Genomic DNA, 22,280 nt, shown 5'->3' with positions numbered 1-22,280 from the left:
GAAGAATTTTCCCAGATTGATTTCAGGGTTGTGGTTGTGACCTCAGAGAGATTACACTGACTGGGCCTGTCTCAAAACTAGAGAAATAAGAGGTGGTCTGACTGAGACAGACACAGATTCACAGGGTGCGCAGAAATTTCCTCACCCAGATTGTGGCGAATATTTGGAATTTTCTTCACAAGTTTTCTAAATTCAAAAGTCAAATTTAGGGGCTCTGCGATGCTGGGAATGTTGCAGGGAAGTGGCGCTGAGGTCAAAGATCGAGTGTATTCTGAGGAAAGGGTAGAACAGGCGCAACGGGCCGAATGACCGCGCCTGCTCCTGTTTCTTATTTTCTAAAGCACGAGTTTACCTTTGTGCCTTGTTCTCCCTTGGATTTCAGCCATTCGGATTGCACAGGGGAGCGGTGAGAGCTCCGGAGATCCACCGGCAGCCGCTGCGGGGCAGCTCCCGCCTCCCAGCAGCAGGGAATCGGTCTTGAGGGGGAACTCCAGACAACAGGCCCCGATCCTCGGCGGGGAAAGGCCGGGCGCCCTCCGTGTAGCTGAAACATCTCACGGAATCTCCGCCAGTCTCTTCAGCTCTGCCTTCGAAAGGATTCAGGACCCGCCGGTGTTGCAGCCGAAACCCGAGGCGCAGCTCCCGGTCTCCGGCCTCACTCGGTCCCGGTTCCAGACTCCGGCCCGCTTCCAGCGCTCAGCGTCCCGCCCACTGACATCCCTCAGCCAATGAGAGAATCCTTCTCCCAGCAGTGATCGCTGATTGGCTGTGAGTGTGTCCGAGGACGGGCTGTTGCCGGGAGACGGAGATGTCAGTCACAGTTTGTTTTCAGAATCAATGGAAGTTCCCCGAAACTCAAATTTAAAAGTAAATTTTATTATCAGAGTTTAGATAAATCACCACATACAATCCCGAGAAGCATTTTCCTGCGGACATACTTAGAAAAAGTAGAGAATAGTAACCATAACAGAAGCAGGCAGTGAAAGATCAACCAGAGTGCTGAAGGTAACAAACGGTACAAATGCAAATATGGAGAAATAGCGATAAATAACAAGAGATGAAATAACCGCAGCGGCTGCCGATGGATCTCTGGAGCTCTCACCGCACCCCTGCGCAATCCGACAGGCTGAAAGCCAAGGGAGAACAAGGCGCAAAGGTAAACCCGTGTTTTAGAAAATACGAAACAGGAGCAGGCGTTGCCGTTCGGCCCCTTGCGCTGTGCTGCCCCTCAATTAGAAATGGCTGATCTTTGACCTCAGCGCCACTTTCCTTCAAAGTTCCCATCCATCATCGCCGAACCCCTAAATATGTCTTTTTAATTTAGAAAACTCCAGATATTCACCGCACTGTGGGCGGGGAAAATTCTCCTCATCCCATTCCTGCTGAGGTGACCTCGGATTTTGAGTCTGTGATCCCCGGTTCCACTGCCCAGCCAGGAGAAATATCAGTCCTGCCCCCACCCTGTAAATACCCTGTGAGACTGTGTCTGTCTCAGTCAGGAAGCTTCTCCATGTGAAACATAGAAACATAGAAAATAGGTGCAGGAGTAGGCCATTCGGCCCTTCGAGCCTGCACCGCCATTTATTATGATCATGGCTGATCATCCAACTCAGAACCCAGCCTTCCCTCCATACCCCTGACCCCTGTAGCCACAAGGGCCATATCTAACTCCCTCTTAAATATAGCCAATGAACCGGCCTCAACAGTTTTCTGTGGCAGAGCTTGTCATAATGAAGTTAGTTACAGTTCTTTCAGACCAGCAGCTTTGACCACAAGTACATCAGACAGTGGTCAGCACGGAATGTCCTGCAGTTGCTGCAGGAGAAGGACTGGATGGACACAGTGGAGTGGTTCTCTGAGCAGACAGTCCAGACCATCCGGCAGAATACCTCACTACCAGATCTCACCAACAGGCACCAAGACCTTACCTGCCTGGCGGCGAGAGAAACCCTCCCAGTCTGATCCTTGCTGCATGCCCGGAGATCACTCCCACAGCGCGCTGCCCCGAGATTACTGCAGTGGAGACGAGACGGTCACTCAGCTGTTTGCGGACTGTGGGCTGGCGAAGATATGTGGAGAAAGATGCAAGGGCCTGTGCCCCAGCAGCTGCGTGACAGAAGGGTCACTGATCTTCGGGCTGTTCCCAGGACGCACAGGAAAACGGACAGCAAGTGCTGCTGGAAGATCATCAACTTGGAGAAAGACGCCCGAAACTTGTTGGTCTGTCATGACATCGAGATGTCCGGAGAGCAGGGGTTTCCAACCTGGGGTCCAAGGTTAATGCAATTGGTCTTTGGCATAAAAGAGTTGGGGAATCTCTGTCGTGGAGGAATGCTGCCGACTGGCACATTCCAGACTGCAGGGACACCATTGAAACTATAGAGATCCTCTAGTACCGGACCGGGAGGGGCCGGGTTGGCTGAGAAAGCCTCTCAGTTATTGTCGGAGTGAAACAACCGGGGGGGTGGGCGGGGGGCACATGAGCGACAACAGTCCTATCGTTTTTAACGAATCTAAAACACTAAACACCGCATAGACGACAAATGTAAATTCTTTGGGGAAAGGCATTGCACGTTTTATCATTCTAATTATTTTATATAAAGCTTACTTTGATAGGAAGCTTTATATAAAATAATGTAGTGGACAATCGCGGTACTGCAGGGGATCGGCAGCGTTCTGAATCAGGAAGTGCCGCGAGTTAACATGGCTTCGAAAGGACAGGTCGAGAGTTTAACCGAGGAGGTAATTTGTTCCATCTGCCTGGATTTCTTCACCGATCCGGTGTCACTGGAGTGTGGACACAACTTCTGTCGCTCTTGTATCACACGGTGTTGGGAAAGGGCGGAGAGAAACTCCTGCCCGGAATGTAGAGAGGTGTTTGCAGACCGCACCCTCAGGGTCAATCGGGCCTTGGCAAATCTGGCTGAAAAATTTCGAAATCTAAACCTGAATCTGAAAGGGAAGGAAAGTAAACTTCACTGCGAGGAACATGAGGAAGAACTGAAGCTGTTTTGTGAAACGGACAAGACACTGATCTGTCTGATCTGTAGAGATGCGGAAGAACACAGAGAGCACCGCTTCAAGCCGATTAAAGAAGCTGTTAAAATCTACATGGTAAAAATTAACGTTAATTTAATACTTAACACATTTCCTTTCTCCTACATGCCATCACACGAGCCTCCGTAACCAACACATCATTCTCTGCAACTTCCGCCATCTCCAACGGGATTCTAGCATCTATCCGTCCCACAGCCCGTCCCACAGCCCGTCCCACAGCCCATCCCACACCCCACAACTCCCCGCTCTCTGTCGGAATCGCTCCCCGTGCTGTATCGCCCTTATCCACTCGCTCCTCCCCACTGATCTACCTCCCGGCACTGACACCTGGAAGCGGAACAAGTGCTACACCTGACTCCTAACCTCCTCACTCGTCACCATTCAGGCCCCAAACAGCGCCAGTTCCTCCCGTTTCCTCCATGGCCGATTGTCCTCTCGTATCAGATTCCTTCTTCTCCAGCTCTTTACCTCTTCCGCCTGTCCCCTCTCAGCTTCTCACTTCATCACACTCACCCACGTCCCCCCTCACGTTGTCTCACCCGTCACCTGTCAGCTGGTTTTCGTCCCCAACCTTTTTATTCTGGCTTCTGCCCCATTCCTTCCCAATCCTAGTGAAGGGTCTCATCCCGAAACGTCGACTGTTTCTTTGCCCTGCATACAGTGGCTTGCAAAAGTTTGGGCACTCCTGGTCAAAATTTCTGTTCCTGTGAATAGCTAAGCGAGTAAAAATGAACAGATTTCCAAAAGGCATGAAATTAAAGATGACACATTTCTTTAATATTTTAAGCAAGAAATATTTTTATTTCCATCTTTTACAGTTTCAAAATAACAAAAAAGGAAAAGGGCCCGAAGCAAAAGTTTGGGCACCCTGCATGGTCAGTACTTAGTAACACCCCCTTTGGCAAGTATCACAGCTTGTAAACGCTTTCTGCAGCCAGCTGAGTCTTTCGTTTCATGTTTGGGGGATTTTTGCACATTCTACCTTGCAAAAGGCTTCAAGTTCTGAGAGATTCTTGGGGAGTCTTGCATGAACTGCTCTTTTGAGTTCTATCCGCAGATTCTCAACGATGTTTTGGTCGGGGGGACTACGAGGGCCATGGCAAAATCTTCAGCTTGCGCCCCTTGAGGTAGTCCATTGTGGATTTTGGGGTGTGTTTAGGTTCATTATCCTGTTGAAGAAGCCATCCTCTTTTCAGCTTTTTTACAGACGGCGTGACATTTGCTTCCAGAATTTGCTGGTATTTAATTAAATTCATTTTTCCCTCTACCAGTAAATGTTCCCCAGACCACTGGCTGCAACACAAGCCCAAAACATGATCGGTCCACCCCCGTGCTGAACAGTTGGAGAGGGGTTCTTTTCATGAAATCCTGCACCCTCTTTTGCTCCAAACATACCTTTGCTCATTGTGGCCAGAAAGTTCTATTCGAAGAGTTTAAAGAACATCCAAACAAGCCTGATGCATTTTGGAAACACGTTCTGTGGACTGATGAAGTTAAATTAGTACTTTTAGGCGGCAATGTCATTGTTATTTTGAAACTGCAAAATATGGAAATAAAAAAAAACATTTTTTGCTTAGAACATTAAAGAAATCTGTCATCTTTAACTTTATGCATTTTGGAAATCAGTTCATCTTTTACTCGCTTAGCTATTCTCAGTAAAAGAAATTTTGACCGGGGTGCCCAAACTTTTGCATGCCACTGTAGATGCTGAGTTCCTCTGGCATTTTGTGTGCGGTAATCGCGTTCGATCCCCTGTTTCTTTTGTTCTACCTTTTTTTTCTATTTCTTACACTCTCTGACTTCCAGGATCAGCTAAAATCTTCCTTAGACTCTCTCACAAAAAAGAAATCAGACTTCCAGGAAAAGGAGCAGCAACAGAAAGAGAAGATTTCCGGAGTTCGGGTGAGGCTTCCTGAGCGGAATTTCTGATATTACTGTATAGTTTTGCTCCCTTTAATGCAGAATAGCAGAGTATCGCAGCTCTAGTGATTCGGGTTCGATCCTGACCTCTGGTGCTGTCTGTGTGGAGTTTGCATGCTCTTCCTGTGACCACGACAGTTTCAGACATATCCCGAGGACATGCTGGATGAATGGTTAATTACAATTAACCCTGTGAAGGTGGGGGAGGTTGTATGTGAATCAGGTGGGAGTTAATAGGTCAATGAGGGAGGTTTCAGGAAAACGTCAGGGAATGGGGTTGACGGGAATGATTCAGAAGCATGAATTTTAATGGACCGAGTGGTCACCTTAACGTCATCAGGAAATACAGACAGCACTACAGTAAATTAATCTTCACCTTTCATTCGATAGGAACAGTCACACAGCGTTCAGACCCACATCACGTCTCAGTTTGCAGAACTGCGTCAGATTATCACTGAGGAAGAACAGAGCTTACTCAAGGATCTCAGGGAGGAAGAGGAGAGGATTCTAAATCGAATGGAGACAAATATTCGAGAGATTCAAGAGAATATCAGGTTGATTCAGGAGGAAATCTCAAAGTTAAAGGAACAGATGGATCAAAAAGACAGTGTGATATTTCTCAAGGTGAGGGATTATATTTCAATTTTTTTCCTGCCAAAGGGCACGAAATGAACAGTGGTATATTTGAAATAAACACAGCACAGTGGCCAGTTCTAACAAATCAATTGCCGCTGCAGGCAACCTCACACAGATTGTTACACTTGAATGACGCACCGTCCAATCACTCCAATGATGACGTTCCAAAATGTCTAAGATATGTATTCGATCTTCTATTAGCAACATACAATCTAGAAGCAATGAATTTTAAGCATTATAAATCGTAAGTTAAGCTGCAACGTATCGGTCAACAAAGATATGACATCCGTCTGTCCCCAGCTCAAAACTTTTGAGAACAAGGTTCAAATATGTAACTTATTCCGTTTGCTTTTCCCACGTCCCCACTCACATGACGTGTTCCCATAATAGACACGTAACACAGAATACATTGCAGACAGAAAACAGATGCATTGCTCCTATACATAGCATTTACAAATGGCAGTAAACTGTTTCTCACCAGACAATTGATGAAACTATTCAGGGTTGTTGTTGTCTCAGAACTGGACTTCCACAACTTCTGTACATCCCAGGACAGAATGTAATCTGCTCTGAAAATAACACAGAGTTACAGACTGTGTCCTTAATTACCTGTTAAATATCCTCTAAAACTTCCATTAACACCCAGTTCCAGTCACAGGCTGTGATTGTGTCTGGTGTGGTGGGTGTGAGGTTCAATCACTGAGAACAAAGAATGTGACCCACACATCAGATTTATCCGCTCTATCCGGTTTCCATCAGATTACAGAAACATTCACCAATTCTTTACTTTTGCAGATAAATTTCACACGGGATTATATCCCATTTTCCATCATAAACAGGCCATTTGTTCCATATTCTGCTATCAATTTCCCTGCTTCACAAGCCTCCTCCCACCTACTCACCACACCCAGCGACAGTGCTCTGAACTCCACGGTCCCTCATCTGTTTATCTAGTTTCCCCATGACTTTCAATCTCTGCTGTTCCACTTCAACCACTCCTGTGCCAGTGAGTTCCACATCCTCTTCACTAAATTTCTTATAGGATTTATTAAAATCCATCTGGAATTTCATCTCCCCATAAATAGAGATACGTTTCCCACGTGCACACAACCAATCCATCACTGATCTTAAATTGCTCCATCTTATCACCCTGACGTCTTATCCAGATGAAAATGCGCAACCCGTCCTGTCTTTCCTGTAAGTTTCATCCTCTCAGTAATGATCTAATTTTCAGAAACATTACCTGTAATTTTCCCCATGGTTCTGTGTTGTTTGTGTGTTTGTGAGTGACTGTGGGAGAGGGAATTTTCAACACCTTGTAATGATTTGGGTAAAATTCAGGATGTAGATGGTAAGTCCAAGTCTAATCAGATTTGTGTTTTTATTTATTTCAGGTGGAAACTAGTAGGAACAGGAGGTAGGACATCCTCTTCACTGAAACCTTGTATGGATTTGTAAAATAGTTCAGAATAGCAGTTTATCACCATCAGTTTAATATTTACAGGATTAATGATGATGTCCAGGAATTGTCAGTGACAGATGTGACCCTACCGGTTGAAAAATTTGATCACCTCTATTTGTTGAACACAGTGCTGAGAGAAACACTTGATGCCAATTATCGAGGTAAAACTTACAAAGATTCATTTCTTTTTGTTTCTGAAACACAATTGTTATTATTTAAGGCAAAGATTGGCTGTAATAATGACTGAAGGGGAACTGAAGTCAACCCCACCGACTGGGGGGGGGGGGCGTCACTGTCACATGGTCAGCTGGAGATGTCAGACCCCTGAACACACCAGCACAGGGTCACAATACAACCAACACACGGGACTGGCAGATGAACCACTGTGTCCTGATCCCAGGCCACTGCACTAACATGCCAAGACATGAGTTTGAATCCTACCACAGGAGCTGAGAAATTGATACTGACTTGATGATATTGTAGGGAATAAAAGCGGGCATCACTGTGGTCACTGGACTTGTCAGAAAAATGCACAAGTCCTTCGTGCGCTGTGAGTGCAGACTCTGATTGACGCAGGTCTTCCCCCTTCTGGATCTGCAACTCTCACTGTTATTTGAGGCAAAAGAGGGGATCGGTAGTGATTGGGGACTCAGTCAGGGAACAGACAGGAGAATCTGTGGATGTGAACGGGACACCCGAATGGTATGTTGCCTCCTAGGTGCCGGAATCAGGGATGCCTCGGATTGTGTCTGCAGCATTTTAGAGAGTGAGGGAAAACAGCTGGATATGTTGGTATATTTTGGGGCCAATGACATTGGAAGTAAAAACAAAGAGGTCCTGAAAATAGAATTTGGAGAGCTTGGTAGAAAGCTCAGAAGCAGTACCTTCAGGTTTATAATTTCTGGATTGCTGCCTGTGCGACGTGCTGGTGAGGGTAGAAGCAGGATAATTTGGCAGATTAAAGCATGCCTGAGAAGCTGGTGCAGGGGACAGGGCTTCAGGTTTTTGGATCATTGGGATCTTTTCTGGTGGACAAATGACCTGCTCAAAAGGGATGGGTTGCACCTGGACCCGAGGGAGAACAACATTCTCACAGAGAGGTTTGATAGAGCTGTTGGTGGGGGGCGGGGGGGGGTTAAACTAATTTGTTCGGGGTGGGGGGTTAGGAACGAGTGAAGGGGTAGGACTGATGGTAAAAATGCAAAGATAGTGTGCAGTCAGACAGTCAGATGGGGCAGACAGATACGAGGACAAAACTGCAGCCAGCAGGGTGAGTATCAGTGTATTAGGGATGCAGAATTAAAAAGGATAGGAAATACAGTACCCAAAGTGTTATATCTTAATGCATGGAGTGTGAGAAATAGGGTGGATGATCTTGTTGCATTATTACAGATTGTCAGGTATGATGTTGTGGCCATCACTGAATCATGGCTGCAGGATGGTTGTAGTTGGGAGATGAATGTCCAAGGTTACACATTGTATCGGTGGTATAGGAAGGTAGGCAGAGGGGGTGAAATGGCTCTCCTGGTAAATCAGTAGAAAGATGTGACATAGGATTGGAAGATGTTGATTCCTTGTGGGTTGAGTGAAGGAAGTTCAAAAGTAAAAATGATACTGATGGCAGTCATATACAGGATCTCAACAGTAGCTGGATGTGGACCACAGATTACAACTGGAAATAGAAAAGGCCGATGAAAAGGACAATGTTATAATAGTCATGGGAGATTTCAACATGCAGGTCAATTGGGAAAATCAGGTTGGTAATGGATCTCAAGAGAGTGAATTTGTTGTATGCCATGTGATAACTTTTTAGAGCAGTTTGTCGTTGAGCCTACAAGGGGAAAAGCTCTACTGGATTGAGTGTTATGTATTGAACCGGAGGTGATTAGGTAAAAGAACCCTTAGGAGTCAGTGCTCACAACATGACTGAGTTCAACCTGAAATTTGATAAGCAGAAAGTAAAGTCTGATGTTGTAGTATTTCAGTAGAGTAAAGGAAATTACAGTGGTCTGAAAGAGGAGCTGGCCAAAGTAAATTGGAGAGAGATGTTATCTGGGATGACAGCAGAGCAGAAATGATGTCAGATTCTGGGAAAATGAGGAAGGTGAAGGATAGATATATTCCAAAAGCAAATAAATACTCAAATGGCAAAATAGTACAATCGTGGCTGATAAGGGAAGACAAGCTAATGTAAATGCCAAAGAGTGGGCATACAACAAAGTGAAAATTAATAGGAAGACAGAGAATTGGGAGGCTTTTAAATACCTACAGAGAGGAACTGGAAAAATGATTGGGAGGGGAAAAATGAAATATGGAATTGAATTGAATTGAATTGACTTTATTACTTACATCTTTTCTATAAACGAGCAGGAAAAATCTTCTGTCTAAATGTCCAGTTTATAGTAATTGATGATAAATAATATGTATAACATTCTAGTCAATATAACATAGAAATACAGTTGTCTCAGCACGAGTTAAGCAGTCTGATGGCCTGGTGGAAGAAGCTGTCCCTGGAGCCTGTTTGTTCTGGCTTTTATGCTGCGGTACCAGTTCCTGTATGGTAGCAACTGGTACAGTTTGTTGTTGGGGTGACTTGGGTCTCTAATGATCCTTCAGGCCCTTTTTACACACCTGTCTTTATAAAACAAGTAAGCAAACAATATCAAGCAACACACATCAAAGTTGCTGGCGAACGCAGCAGATCAAACAAATAAAAAAATATGAAATTGATTTTCAAGTATTGTGAAAAAATAACATAGAGATGAGAGTGGATACAGGACTGCTAGAAAATGAGGCGGATATGTAATAACAGGGGACAAAGAGATGGCAGATGAAGTAAATGAGTATTTTGCATCAGTCTTCACTGTGGAAGACACTAGCACTGTGTCAGGTGTTGAAGAGTGCGAGGGAAGAGAAGTGAGTGCAGTTACTGTTACACGGGAGAAGGTGCTCAAAAAGGGACATGAGTCACTCAGACCAGATGAACTGCACCCTAGTGTTCTGAAAGAGGTAGCGGTAGACATTGCGGAGGTATTTGAAATGATCTTTCAAAAATCATTGGACTCTGGTGTGGTGTCAGAGGACTGGAAATTATAAATGTCACCCAACTCGTAGTCATGAGGAAGGCAGCAGAAATGAAGTTATAGACCAGTTAACCTCACCTCTGTGGGTGGGAAGACATTAGTGTCAATTGTTAAGTATGAGGTTATGGAATACTTGGTGATACTGGACAAGATAGGACGCGTTGGCATATAATAAGATTGGTGGAGGGGCCGGTAGTGTTGAGGAAACAGGTAGGCTGCGGAAGGACTTGGATGATGAGACTGGGCAAGAAAGTGGCAAATGATACACAATGCTGGAAAATTCATGGTCATGCATTGTGGTAGGAGACATAATATGCAGATTATTTAAAATGTGGAGCCAATTCAAAAATCTGAGATGCAGCTGGATCTGGGAGTCCTTCTTCAGAACACCCTGAAGGTTAACTTGCAGGTAGAGTCAGTTGTGAGGAAGGTAAATGCAATGTTAGCATTCAGTTCCAGGAGTTTAGTATCCAGGAGCAGTGATGTGATGCTGAGACTTTATAAGGCAATGGTGAGGCCTTACCTTGAGTATTGTGAACAGTTTTGGGCTCCTCATCTCAGAAAAGATGTGCTGGTATCGTTGAGTGATTAGAAGAGATTCACAAGGATGATTCCGGGAATGAAAGGGTTATCAGACGTGAAACGTTTGATAGCTCTGTGCCTGTACTCACTGGAATTTAGAAAGATGAGGGGGGATCTCACTGAAACTTTTTGAATGTTGAAAGGCCAAGACAGAGTAGATATGGGAAGGATGTTTCCCATAGTGGGGAAGTCTGGGACAAGAGGGCACAGCCTCAGGATACAGGGGCGTCTTATTTAAAAACAGAGACGCAGAGAAATTTCTTTAGCCAGAGGATGGTGAATTTGCAGAACTTGTTACCACAGGCAGCCGTGGAGGCCAGGTCGTTGGGCATATTTAAGGCCGAGCTTGACAGGTTCTAGATTGCACACAGTATCGGAGGTTGTGGTGAGAAGGCCGGGGAGTGGGGCTGAGGAGGAGAAGAAAAGGATCAGCCGTGATTGAAAGGCGGAGCAGACTCGATGGGCCAAATGGCCAAATTCTGCTCCTATGTCTTATGGGCTTCTGGTTATCAGACCACAACATTGAAGCATTGTGAGAATGAGCCCAGACAACCCAGCCAGCATTGACATCATTCAGGATTTCATCTCAGGAGAAGCACACACAGCATAACCAGACTGGCAAAACAGCCCGACACACACATACACAGGAAGGATTGGCAGATTGTGGTCAGCGACGCAGCAATGTACGTTGATATTTCCTTCAGTAACCTGGAAACTATTCTCTTCAGACACGGTAATTTATTTATTTAAACAACTCACACATGTCACACATTGTCAGCACACACCAGACATGTGATGACACACTGTGACATACAAATACTTCAATGTGTACACTCTCCCTCAATGTGTACACACAAACACACTGATATTTACCACAATCAACACACACACACACACAGTAACACACACACACACATACACATAGAGTAACACATACACACACATAATATCTGAGTGTGACACATGGCCAAAGAAATAGGCCCACGTTCCGACTTAGGAATGAAATCTGCCATCCTTACCCAGTCTGTTCTGTGCACTGAGCTGCCCTCTGACGTGACGTCACATCAACAGTTCACAGACAGACTCCAGGGTGAGATTCCTCAGGAGGATGATCTGGGAGGGTTGGAACCCATGAACCACATCATACATCTGCAAGACTGAGGTGTCTTCCTGAGCATGTCCCCCTTGTGTGTATTTACCCCATATCCCTCTAACCATTTCCTATCTATGTACCTGTGTAAATTTATCTTAAAATATTTTAATTTTAGCTGTTTCTACAGCATCTGACAGCAAATTCCATCTGCCCACCTCCCTCTCTGTGAGAATGTTACCCCATAGGTCCCTCATAAAAACTTCCCCTCTCACTTTCAATTTGAGCCCTCTGGTTCTGTACTCCCATTTCTCAGAAAAAGACTCACTTTATCTCAGCCCGTTGTGAATGTATTTACCTCAATAAGGGATCATCCCTCAACATCCTACACTACAGCTAAATAGCCCACGCTTATCCACTCTCTGCTTTTCACCCAAGCCCTCCAGTCCTGGTAACATCCTCCTGAACCTTCCTGTCTAGTGTAATGACATCCTACATGGGTTGACTCTGTGGTTCAGAAGGCATACGATGCATTGGCCTTATCAATCATGGGATTGAGTTTAAGAGCCGAGAGGTAATATTGCAGCTATATAGGACCCTGGTCAGCCCACTTGGAGTACTGCGCTCAATTCTGCTCACCTCACTGCAACTACAGGAAGGACGTGGAAACCATAGAAAGGGTGCAGAGGAGATTTACAAGGATGCTGCCTGTTTTTTTTGGGGGGGGTGTATGCCTTATGAGAATAGGTTGAGTGAACTCGGCCTTTTCTCCTTGGAACGACGGAGGATGAGAGGTGACCTGACGGAGATGTACAAGATAATGAGAGGCATTCATCGTGTGGATAGTCAGAGGCTTTTTCCCAGGGCTGAAATAGCCAGCATGAGAGGGCATAGTTTCAAGGTGCTTGGAAGGAGATACAGAGATGTCAGAGGTATGTTTTTTATGCAGAGAATGGTGAGTGCATGGAACGGGCTGCTGGTGGTGGTGCTGCAGACGGAAACGATAGGGTCTTTTAAGAAACTCATGAATGGCTACATGGAGCTTATAAAAATAGAGGGCCATGGGTAAGGCCTAGGTAGTTCTAAGGTAGGGACATGTTCGGCACAGCTTAGTGGGCCAAAGGGTCTTTGTTGTGTTGTATATTTTCTGTGTTTCTATGTTTCACTATATTCGGGGAAGTGGACGTGCAGACAATACCCAAACTGTGGTCTATCATCGATATAGAAACATAGAAAATAGGTGCAGGAGTAGGCCATTCGGCCCTTCGAGCCTGCACCGCTACTTATTATGATCATGGCTGATCATCCAACTCAGAACCCCGCCCCAGCCTTACCTCCATACCCTCTGATCCCCGTAGCCACAAGGGCCATATCTAACTCCCTCTTAAATATAGCCAATGAACTGGCCTCAACTGTTTCCTGTGGCAGAGAATTCAACAGATTCACCACTCTCTGTGTGAAGAAGTTTTTCCTAATCTCGGTCCTAAAAGGCTTCCCCTTTGTCCTCAAACTGTGACCCCTCGTTCTGGACATCCCCAACATCGGGAACAATCTTCCTGCATCTCACCTGTCCAATCCCATTAGGATTTTATACGTTTCAATCAGATCCCCCCTCAATCTTCTAAATTCCAACGAGTACAAGCCCAGTTCATCCAGTCTTTCTTCATATGAAAGTCCTGCCATCCCAGGAATCAATCTGGTGAACCTTCTTTGTACTCCCTCTATGGCAAGGATGTCTTTCCTCAGATTAGGGGACTAAAACTGCACACAATACTCCAGGTGTGGTCTCACCAAGGCCTTGTACAACTGCAATAGTACCTCCCTGCTCCTGTACTCGAATCCTCTCGCTATAAATGCCAGCATACCATTCGCCTTTTTCACCACCTGCTGTACCTGCATGCCCACTTTCAATGACTGGTGTATAATGACACCCAGGTCTTGTTGCACCTCCCTTTTTCCTAATCGGCCACCATTCAGATAATAATCTGTTTTCCTATTTTTGCCACCAAAGTGGATAACTTCACATTTATCCACATTAAATTGCATCTGCTATGAATTTGCCCACTCACCCAACCTATCCAAGTCACTCTGCATCCTCTTAGTATCCTCCTCACAGCTAACACTGCCACCCAGCTTCGTGTCATCCGCAAACTTGGAGATGATGCATTTAATTCCCTCATCCAAGTCATTAATATATATTGTAAACAACTGGGGTCCCAGCACTGAGCCTTGCCGTACCCCACTAGTCACCGCCTGCCATTCTGAAAAGGTCCCGTTTATTCCCACTCTTTGCTTCCTGTCTGCTAACCAATTCTCCATCCACATCAATACCTTACCCCCAATACTGTGTGTTTAAGTTTGCACACTGACCTCCTGTGTGGGACCTTGTCAAAAGACTTTTGAAAATCCAAATATACCACATCCACTGGTTCTCCCCTATCCACTCTACTAGTTACATCCTCAAAAAATTCTATGAGATTCGTCAGACATGATTTTCCTTTCACAAATCCATGCTGACTTTGTCTGATGATTTCACTGCTTTCCAAATGTGCTGTTATCACATCTTTGATAACTGACTCCAGCAGTTTCCCCACCACCGACGTTAGGCTAACCGGTCTATAATTCCCCCGTTTCTCTCTCCCTCCTTTTTTAAAAAGTGGGGTTACATTAGCCACCCGCCAATCCTCAGGAACTAGTCCAGAATCTAACGAATTTTGAAAAATTATCACTAATGCATCCACTATTTCTTGGGCTACTTCCTTAAGCACTCTAGGATGCAGACCATCTGGCCCTGGGGATTTATCTGCCTTCAATCTCTTCAATTTACCTAACACCACTTCCCTACTAACATGTATTTCGCTCAGTTCCTCCATCTCACTGGACCCTCTGTCCCTTACTATTTCTGGAAGATTATTTATGTCCTCCTTAGTGAAGACAGAATCAAAGTAATTATTCAATTGGTCTGCCATGTCCTTGCTTCCCATAATCAATTCACCTGTTTCTGTCTGTAGGGGACCTACATTTGTCTTTACCAGTCTTTTCCTTTTTACATATCTATAAAAGCTTTTACAGTCCGTTTTTATGTCCCCTGCCAGTTTTCTCTCCTAATCTTTTTTCCCCTTCCTAATTAAGCCCTTTGTCCTCCTCTGCTGAACTCTGAATTTCTCCCAGTCCTCAGGTGAGCCACTTTCTCTGGCTAATTTGTATGCTTCTTCTTTGGAATTGATACTATCCCTAATTTCCCTTGTCAGCCACGAGTGCACTACCTTCCTTGATTTATTCTTTTGCCAAACTGGGATGAACAATTGTTGTAGTTCATCCATGCAACCTTTAAATGCTTGCCACTGCATATCCACCGTCAATCCTTTAAGTGTCATTTGCCAGTCTATCTTAGCTAATTCACGTCTCATACCTTCAAAGTTACCCCTCTTTAAGTTCAGAACCTTTGTTTCTGAATTAACTATGTCACTCTCCATCTTAATGAAGAATTCCACCATATTATGGTCATTCTTACCTAAGGGGCCTCTCACGACAAGATTGCTAATTAACCCTTCCTCATTGCTCAAAACCCAGTCCAGAACAGCCTGCTCCCTAGTTGGTTCCTCGACATGTTGGTTCAAAAAGCCATCCCGCATACATTCCAAGAAATCCTCTTCCTCAGCACCTTTACCAATTTGGTTCACCCAATCTACATGTAGATTGAAGTCACCCATTATAACTGCTGTTCCTTTATTGCACACATTTCTAATTTCCTGTTTAATACCATCTCCGACCTCACTACTACTGTTAGGTGGCCTGTACACAACTCCCACCAGCATCTTCTGCCCCTTAGTGTTACGCAGCTCTACCCATATCGATTCCACATCTTCCCGGCTTATGTCCTTCCTTTCTATTGCGTTAATCTCTCCTTTAACCAGCAACGCTACCCCACCTCCCCTTCCTTCATGTCTATCCCTCCTGAATATTGAATATCCCTGAACGTTGAGCTCCTATCCCTGGTCACCCTGGAGCCATGTCTTTGTGATCCCAACTATATCATAATCCTTAATAACAATCTGCACTTTCAATTCATCCACGTTATTACGAATGCTCCTTGCATTGACACACAAAGCCTTCAGGCGCTCTTTTACAACTCTCTTAGCCCTTATACAATTATGTTGAAAAGTGGCCCTTTTTAATGCTTGCCCTGGATTTGTCGGCCTGACACTTTTACTTTTCTCCTTCGTACTTTTTGCTTCTACCCTCACTTTACACCGCTCTGTCTCTCTGCACTGATTCCCATCCCCCTGTTGTGAACTAACCTCCTCACGCCTAGCCTCTTTAATTTGATTCCCACCCCCCAACCATTCTAGTTTAAAGTCACCTCAGTAGCCATCGCTAATCTCCCTGCCAGGATATTGGTCCCTCATAGACCTTGCTTAAGCTCATGTGGACAGTGTCGCATTGGCTGATGAATACAGGACTGAAGGTGTTATATTTGAATGCTCCAGTATACGGAATAAGGTAGATGATGTTGTAGCACAGGTAGAGATTGACAGGTACAACGTTGTTGGCATCACTGAGTTGTGGCTGAAAGGAGATCCTGGCTTGAAGTTCAACATTCAATGATACACCTTGTATTCAAAGGACAGGCAGGTAGGCAGAGGGGATGGGGGAGGGCCTGTTGTAAAAAATGAAATGAAATCCTTAGAGTGAGGTGACATAGGATTGGAAGATGTTGAGTCATTGTGGGTAGAGTTAAGAAACTGCAAGTGTTAAAAGACCCTGATGGTAATTATATACAAACTTTCAAATAGTAGCCAGGATCGAAATGGGATACAAATTACACTAGGAAATGGAAAAAAAAAATGCAATGTGACAGTGGGAATGGGGGATTTCAACAAGGAGGAAGGTTGGGAAAATCATGTTGGTGCTGCATCCCAAGAGAGGGAATTTGTAGAATGTCACCAAAATAGCTTTTTAGAACCACTTCTGGTTGAGCCCAATGGAATAAAGACAATTCTAGAGTGGGGTTTGTATAATGAACCAGATATGATTTGGGAGACTAAGGGAAAAGAATCTTTCGGAAGCAGTGATCATAAAATGATAGAATTCACCCTGGAGTTTGAGAGGGAGATAAAGTCAGATGTATCGGTATTAGAGTGGAGTAAAGTTAGTTACAGAGGCATGAGGGAGGAGCTGACCAAAGTAGATTGGGAGGGGACACCAGCAGGGATGATTGCAGAACACCAAAGACTGGAATTTCTGGGGGCAATTTGGATGGATAAATCCCAAAGACGGAGGAGTATTATCCACGGAGGATGAGGCAACCTTGTTTAACAAGGGAAGTCAAAGACAGCATAAAAGTGAAAGAGAGGGCATACAATAGAGCAAAAATTAGCAGCATGTTGAAGTATTGAGGAGATTTTGATAATCAGCAGAAAGCAATTACAAAGCCCGAAGGAGAGAAAATGAGATATGAGGGAAAGCTTGCCTACAATACTCAAGAGGACACAAAACTCGAAAGAGTAAAAGAGAGGCAAGAGTGGATATTGGACCCCAAGAAAGTGACACTGGAGAGGAAACATGTGACAAAAGACATTGTCGAAGTACTTATTTAATATTTTGTGTCAATCCTCACTGTGGAAGATACCAGCTGTATGTCTGAAATGTGAGAGTGTCTGGGGACAGAATTGAGTGTTGCTGATGTTACTGAGGAGAAAGTGCGTGGGAAGATTGAAGGTCTGAAGGTACCTGGACCAGATGGACTACACCCCAGTGTTCGGAAAGAGTTAGCTGAAGAGAATATGGGGGCAGTAGTAATGATCTTTCAGCAATCACTAGATAATTGGACATTCAAGACGAATGGAAATTGCAAAGGTCACTTCACACTTTATGAAGGGAGAGCAGCTGAGGAAAGAAAATTACAGGTGAGTTAGTCTGGATGTGGTGTGCTTGGAAAGATGCTGGGAGTCCAGTATTAATGGAACTGCTTTTGGGTGCATGGAGGCACGTGATAAAATAGGGCAAAGACAGCATGCCTTCCCTGAAGGGGAAATCTTGCCTGACAAATCTGTTGGAATTTTTCGAGGAACACAAAGCCGAGATAGACAAAGAATGATTTGGATGACAGAATTGTTGCCTTTGTGGCCAAGTTTGCAGATGAGATGAAGTTAGGTGAAGGGGAAGATAGCGCTGCAGAAACTCAGAGTCTGGGGAAGGACAGAGACAGATTCGAAAATGGACAAAGATGTGATCGATGGATTATCCAGTAGGGAAGTCGTGCATGCAATTTGGCAGGCAGGATAAAGGCATAGACGATTTTGTAAACAGTGAGAAAATTCGAAAATCAGAGGTGCAGAAGGGACTTGGGTGTCCTTGTGCAGGATTCCCTAATGGTTAATTGCAGTTTGAGTCAGTGTTAAGGTCAGCAAGCTCAATGTTAGCATTCATTTCGAGAGGACTCGAATAGGATGTTATTCTGAGGTTTTATAAGGCATTGGTCAGATCACACTCGGAGTATTGTGAGCAGATTTGGGTCCCTTATATCGGAAAAGATGTGCTGGCATTGGAAAGGGTCCAGGAGGTTCACAGGAATGATTTTGGGAATGAAAGAGTTAACATATGAGGAGTGTTTGATGGTTTTGGGCTGTACTCATGGGAGTTTAGAAGAATGGCTGATTTATTATCCCTCTCAACTCTACTCTCCCGCCTCCTCCCCATAACATTTGACACCTTGACTAATCAAGAAGTTTACATATCAACTTCTGCTTTAAAAATCACACACGAGAAAATCTGCAGATGCTGGTAATCCAAGCAACACAGGTCCTGATGAAGGGTCTCGGCCCGATCTCTCTGAAACCTACCCAGAGAGAGTGGATGTCGGAAGGATGTTTCCTATAGTGGGTGGGTCGAGAACACAAGGCACAGCCTCCGACTTGAGGATGTCCATTTAGAACAGAGATGAGGAGGAATTCCTTTATCCACAGGATAGGGAATCTGCCACAGGGAATATATTTCATTGAGTATATTTAAGGTGAAGCCACACACCACAAAATGCTGGAGAAACTCAGCAGGCCAGGAAGCATCTATGGAAAAGAGTGAACTGTTGATGGTTCAGGCTGAAATCCTGCATCAGGACCTGTGTTGTTTAATGGTCCCTGCAAATTCTCCCCCTGTCCAAATGAGGTGCTGCGGGTGATGAATGTTAACATTGAATGAAGGGCCTGTTCCTGTGCTGTACTGTTCTATGTTCTCTGTTCCCTGATCAGAAGAATGAGAGGAGATCTCAGAGAAACAAAAAATTATTTTGGGGTCCACAGGCAGGATACAGGGAGGATGTTTTCCCTGTCTGAGGAGTCAAGGGTCAGGGGTCACTGTCTGTTTGGAATTCTCAGCACCCGTAGGGAGAGGCGGGTTTGGGGGTTCTTATCCATTCAGTTCACAGAGCCATCGCCGTACAGCATAGAAATGTGCCCTTCGACACATCACATCTCTGCTGACCTATTTAGCCATCTACATTCATCCCATTGGCCAGCATTAGGTCAGTCTCCTTCTGTGCCTTGCCTGTTGAAGTGTCTGTCCAAGTGTCTCTTAAACACAGGGGACATGAGGCCTGTAACCTGCAGAGGTCGGTGCTGGGGCCGGGGTTGTTTGTCATTCCTATTAATGATTTGGATGATAATGTCGGTGACATAGTTAGTAGGTTTGTTAATGACACTAAAATTCATGGTACAGTGGACAGGGAAGAGGGTTATCTCTGTTTACACCGGGCCCTTGATCAACTGTAGAGATGGGTACAGGGAGAATGTTTTAAAATACATCTTGGCAGGTCCGTGGATAAGAAAAGGTGAAAGGAATAATGGGCAAATGGGACTAGCTCACTAGAGCAAGTTGGTCAGCACAAACAAGTTGGGCCGATGGGCCTCCGTCACCTCCAGTTTAAATCTATTCACTCACCCCTTTCCCATCTTAATCCACCCCTTTCCTGCACTCGTTTCTGCTGTCTATTTATTTCTGTTCTTGAGGGAAGATGTCGACCTGAAACGTAGACTGTCCATCTCTCTCCACACCTCCTGCCTGACCCGCTCGGTTCCTCCAGCATTTTGTGTCTGTTTGATCGGGAAATCTCTGCTCTCCGTCCAGCGGAAACCCCTGGGGAGACATTAGTTGTCCATCCGCTTTCATCGGGTAAACCTCGGGAAAGGTTCGCGCCGGCCACCCGACCGCGCCTGAGGCCTAGCGGCCTTTCCCCCGATCCCCGGGGCCGCGCTGCCCGAGTCTCCCCCCCGATCCCCGGGGCCGCGCTGCCCGAGTCTTCCCCCGATCCCCGGGGCCGCGCTGCCCGAGTCTCCCCCCGATCCCCGGGGCCGCGCTGCCCGAGTCTCCCCCCGACCCCAGGGGCCGCGCTGCCCGAGTCTCCCCCGATCCCCGGGACCGCGCTGCCCGAGTCTCCCCCGATCCCCGGGGCCGCGCTGCCCGAGTCTCCCCCCGATCCCCGGGGCCGCGCTGCCCGAGTCTCCCCCCCGATCCCCGGGGCCGCGCTGCCCGAGTCTCCCCCGACCCCAGGGGCCGCGCTGCCCGAGTCTCCCCCCGATCCCCGGGGCCGCGCTGCCCGAGTCTCCCCCCGATCCCCGGGGCCGCGCTGCCCGAGTCTCCCCCCGATCCCCGGGGCCGCGCTGCCCGAGTCTCCCCCCGATCCCCGGGGCCGCGCTGTCCGAGTCTCCCCCCGATCCCCGGGGCCGCGCTGCCCGAGTCTCCCCCCGATCCCCGGGGCCGCGCTGCCCGAGACTCCCCCCGATCCCCGGGGCCGCGCTGCCCGAGTCTCCCCCCGATCCCCGGGGCCGCGCTGCCCGAGTCTCCCCCCGATCCCCGGGGACTCTCTAATTCTCTGCTTCTCCCCCCAGTCTCTGTCACCCTGGATGTGGAAACGGCGAGTCCGTATCTCGAGGTGTCTGAGGATCGGAAGAGTGTGAGACGGACCCGGACCCGGAGGAATCTCCATGTCACCGGGAAGAGATTCACAAAGCGGGCTTGTGTGCTGGGATCGGAGGGATTCACATCGGGGAGACATTACTGGGAGGTGGAGGTGACGGGGAATCGGGACTGGTGTCTGGGAGTCGCCGCAGAGTCTGTGGAGAGGAAGGGATGGATCAGACTGAGTCCGGAGACCGGATTCTGGGTCATCGGGCGGGTTGGTGACGTGTTACATCGGGATTGTGACGTGTTGTTTGACGTCTTCAGTGGTCGCCCCTCCCCCGAGTCCCGTCTCCCTGCCGGTCCCATCCCCGGGAGGGTGGGAGTTTATCTCAGTTACCAGTCCGGGACAGTTTCATTTTACAACGCGGAGACCAAGTCCCATCTCCACACCTTCACTGGGAATAAATTCACGGGGAAACTTTATCCTTTCTTCATGACTGGGGATGAAAACCAGTGGCTGAGAATCTGCTCCGGTTCCGCTCCGGGTCTGTAAACGGGTTGGGTCCCGGGACCGGCGTCAGGAGTAAAGTCCCTGTAAATATAAATGTGCGGAGAGTGAAATAAACACGAAATGAGAATTCTCGATCCATTAATTTTAACTCGTTCATCGCATCCGACAACAGAACAGCAACACCGCGGATTCAGCAGCAGCCGCGGGCGGCGGGTCCTGAGCTCCCCCGGGTCCTAAAGTCCTCCCGCACTGAGACAGGTTAAATGGGACAAGTGGGGGCGGTGCTGACTGGGAGAGGGGTCAGGGTGAATCTTGGTCAGACCATAACAGACAGGAGCAGAATTAGGCCGTTCAGCTCATCGACTCCTCTCATGGCTGATCCCGGATCCCACTCAACCCCATACACCTGCCTTCTCACCATGTGCTTTGATGTACTGATAGATCAGGAAATGATAAACTTCGGCCTTAAATATTCCCGCAGCTTGTCTCCACCGTAGTCTGTGATAGAGTGTTCCACAGGGTCACTACTCTCTGGCTAAAAATATTCCTCCTGACCTCTGATCAAAAGACCCCCCTTCAATGTTGAGACTGTGTCCTCTAGTCTGGATATCCCCACCACATGAAACAACCTCTCCACATCCACCCTGTCTAATCTTTCCAACACTCGGTAGGTTTCAATGAGACTCCCCTTTCCTTTATGAGATATGGGACCCAAAACTTTGACAAAACTCCAAGTATGGCTTAACTTGTGTCCTATAAAGGCTCAGCAATATCTCCTTGCTTAAATATTCTATTCCCCTTCAGAGAAAAGCCAGCATTGCATTTCCCTTCTTTACCACAGACTCAAAATGTGAAATAACCTTCTGGGACTCTTGCAGGAGACCTCCTAAGCCCCCTGCACCTGTGAATTTTCTGTCTATTTAAATAATACTGAGCAATATTATTCCTTGGACAAAAATGCATGATCAGATATTTCCCGACACTGTATTTAAACTGCCATGTTTTATACTATTGGCTAGTTTGCCTCAGATTTCATCTTTA

General features: G+C 46.4%; 1 pseudogene; it reads left to right on the top strand.

Moving 5' to 3' along the window:
- Positions 1-1,162: 1,162 nt before the first annotated feature.
- Positions 1,163-21,352, top strand: LOC134340977 (zinc-binding protein A33-like; annotated as a pseudogene).
- The last annotated feature ends 928 nt before the right edge of the window (positions 21,353-22,280 follow it).

This window comes from Mobula hypostoma, chromosome X2, assembly GCF_963921235.1.
Source record: "Mobula hypostoma chromosome X2, sMobHyp1.1, whole genome shotgun sequence".
Taxonomy (NCBI): domain Eukaryota; kingdom Metazoa; phylum Chordata; class Chondrichthyes; order Myliobatiformes; family Myliobatidae; genus Mobula; species Mobula hypostoma.
Note: the sequence above shows the minus strand (reverse complement) of the source record. Positions and strands in the feature narration are given on the sequence as shown.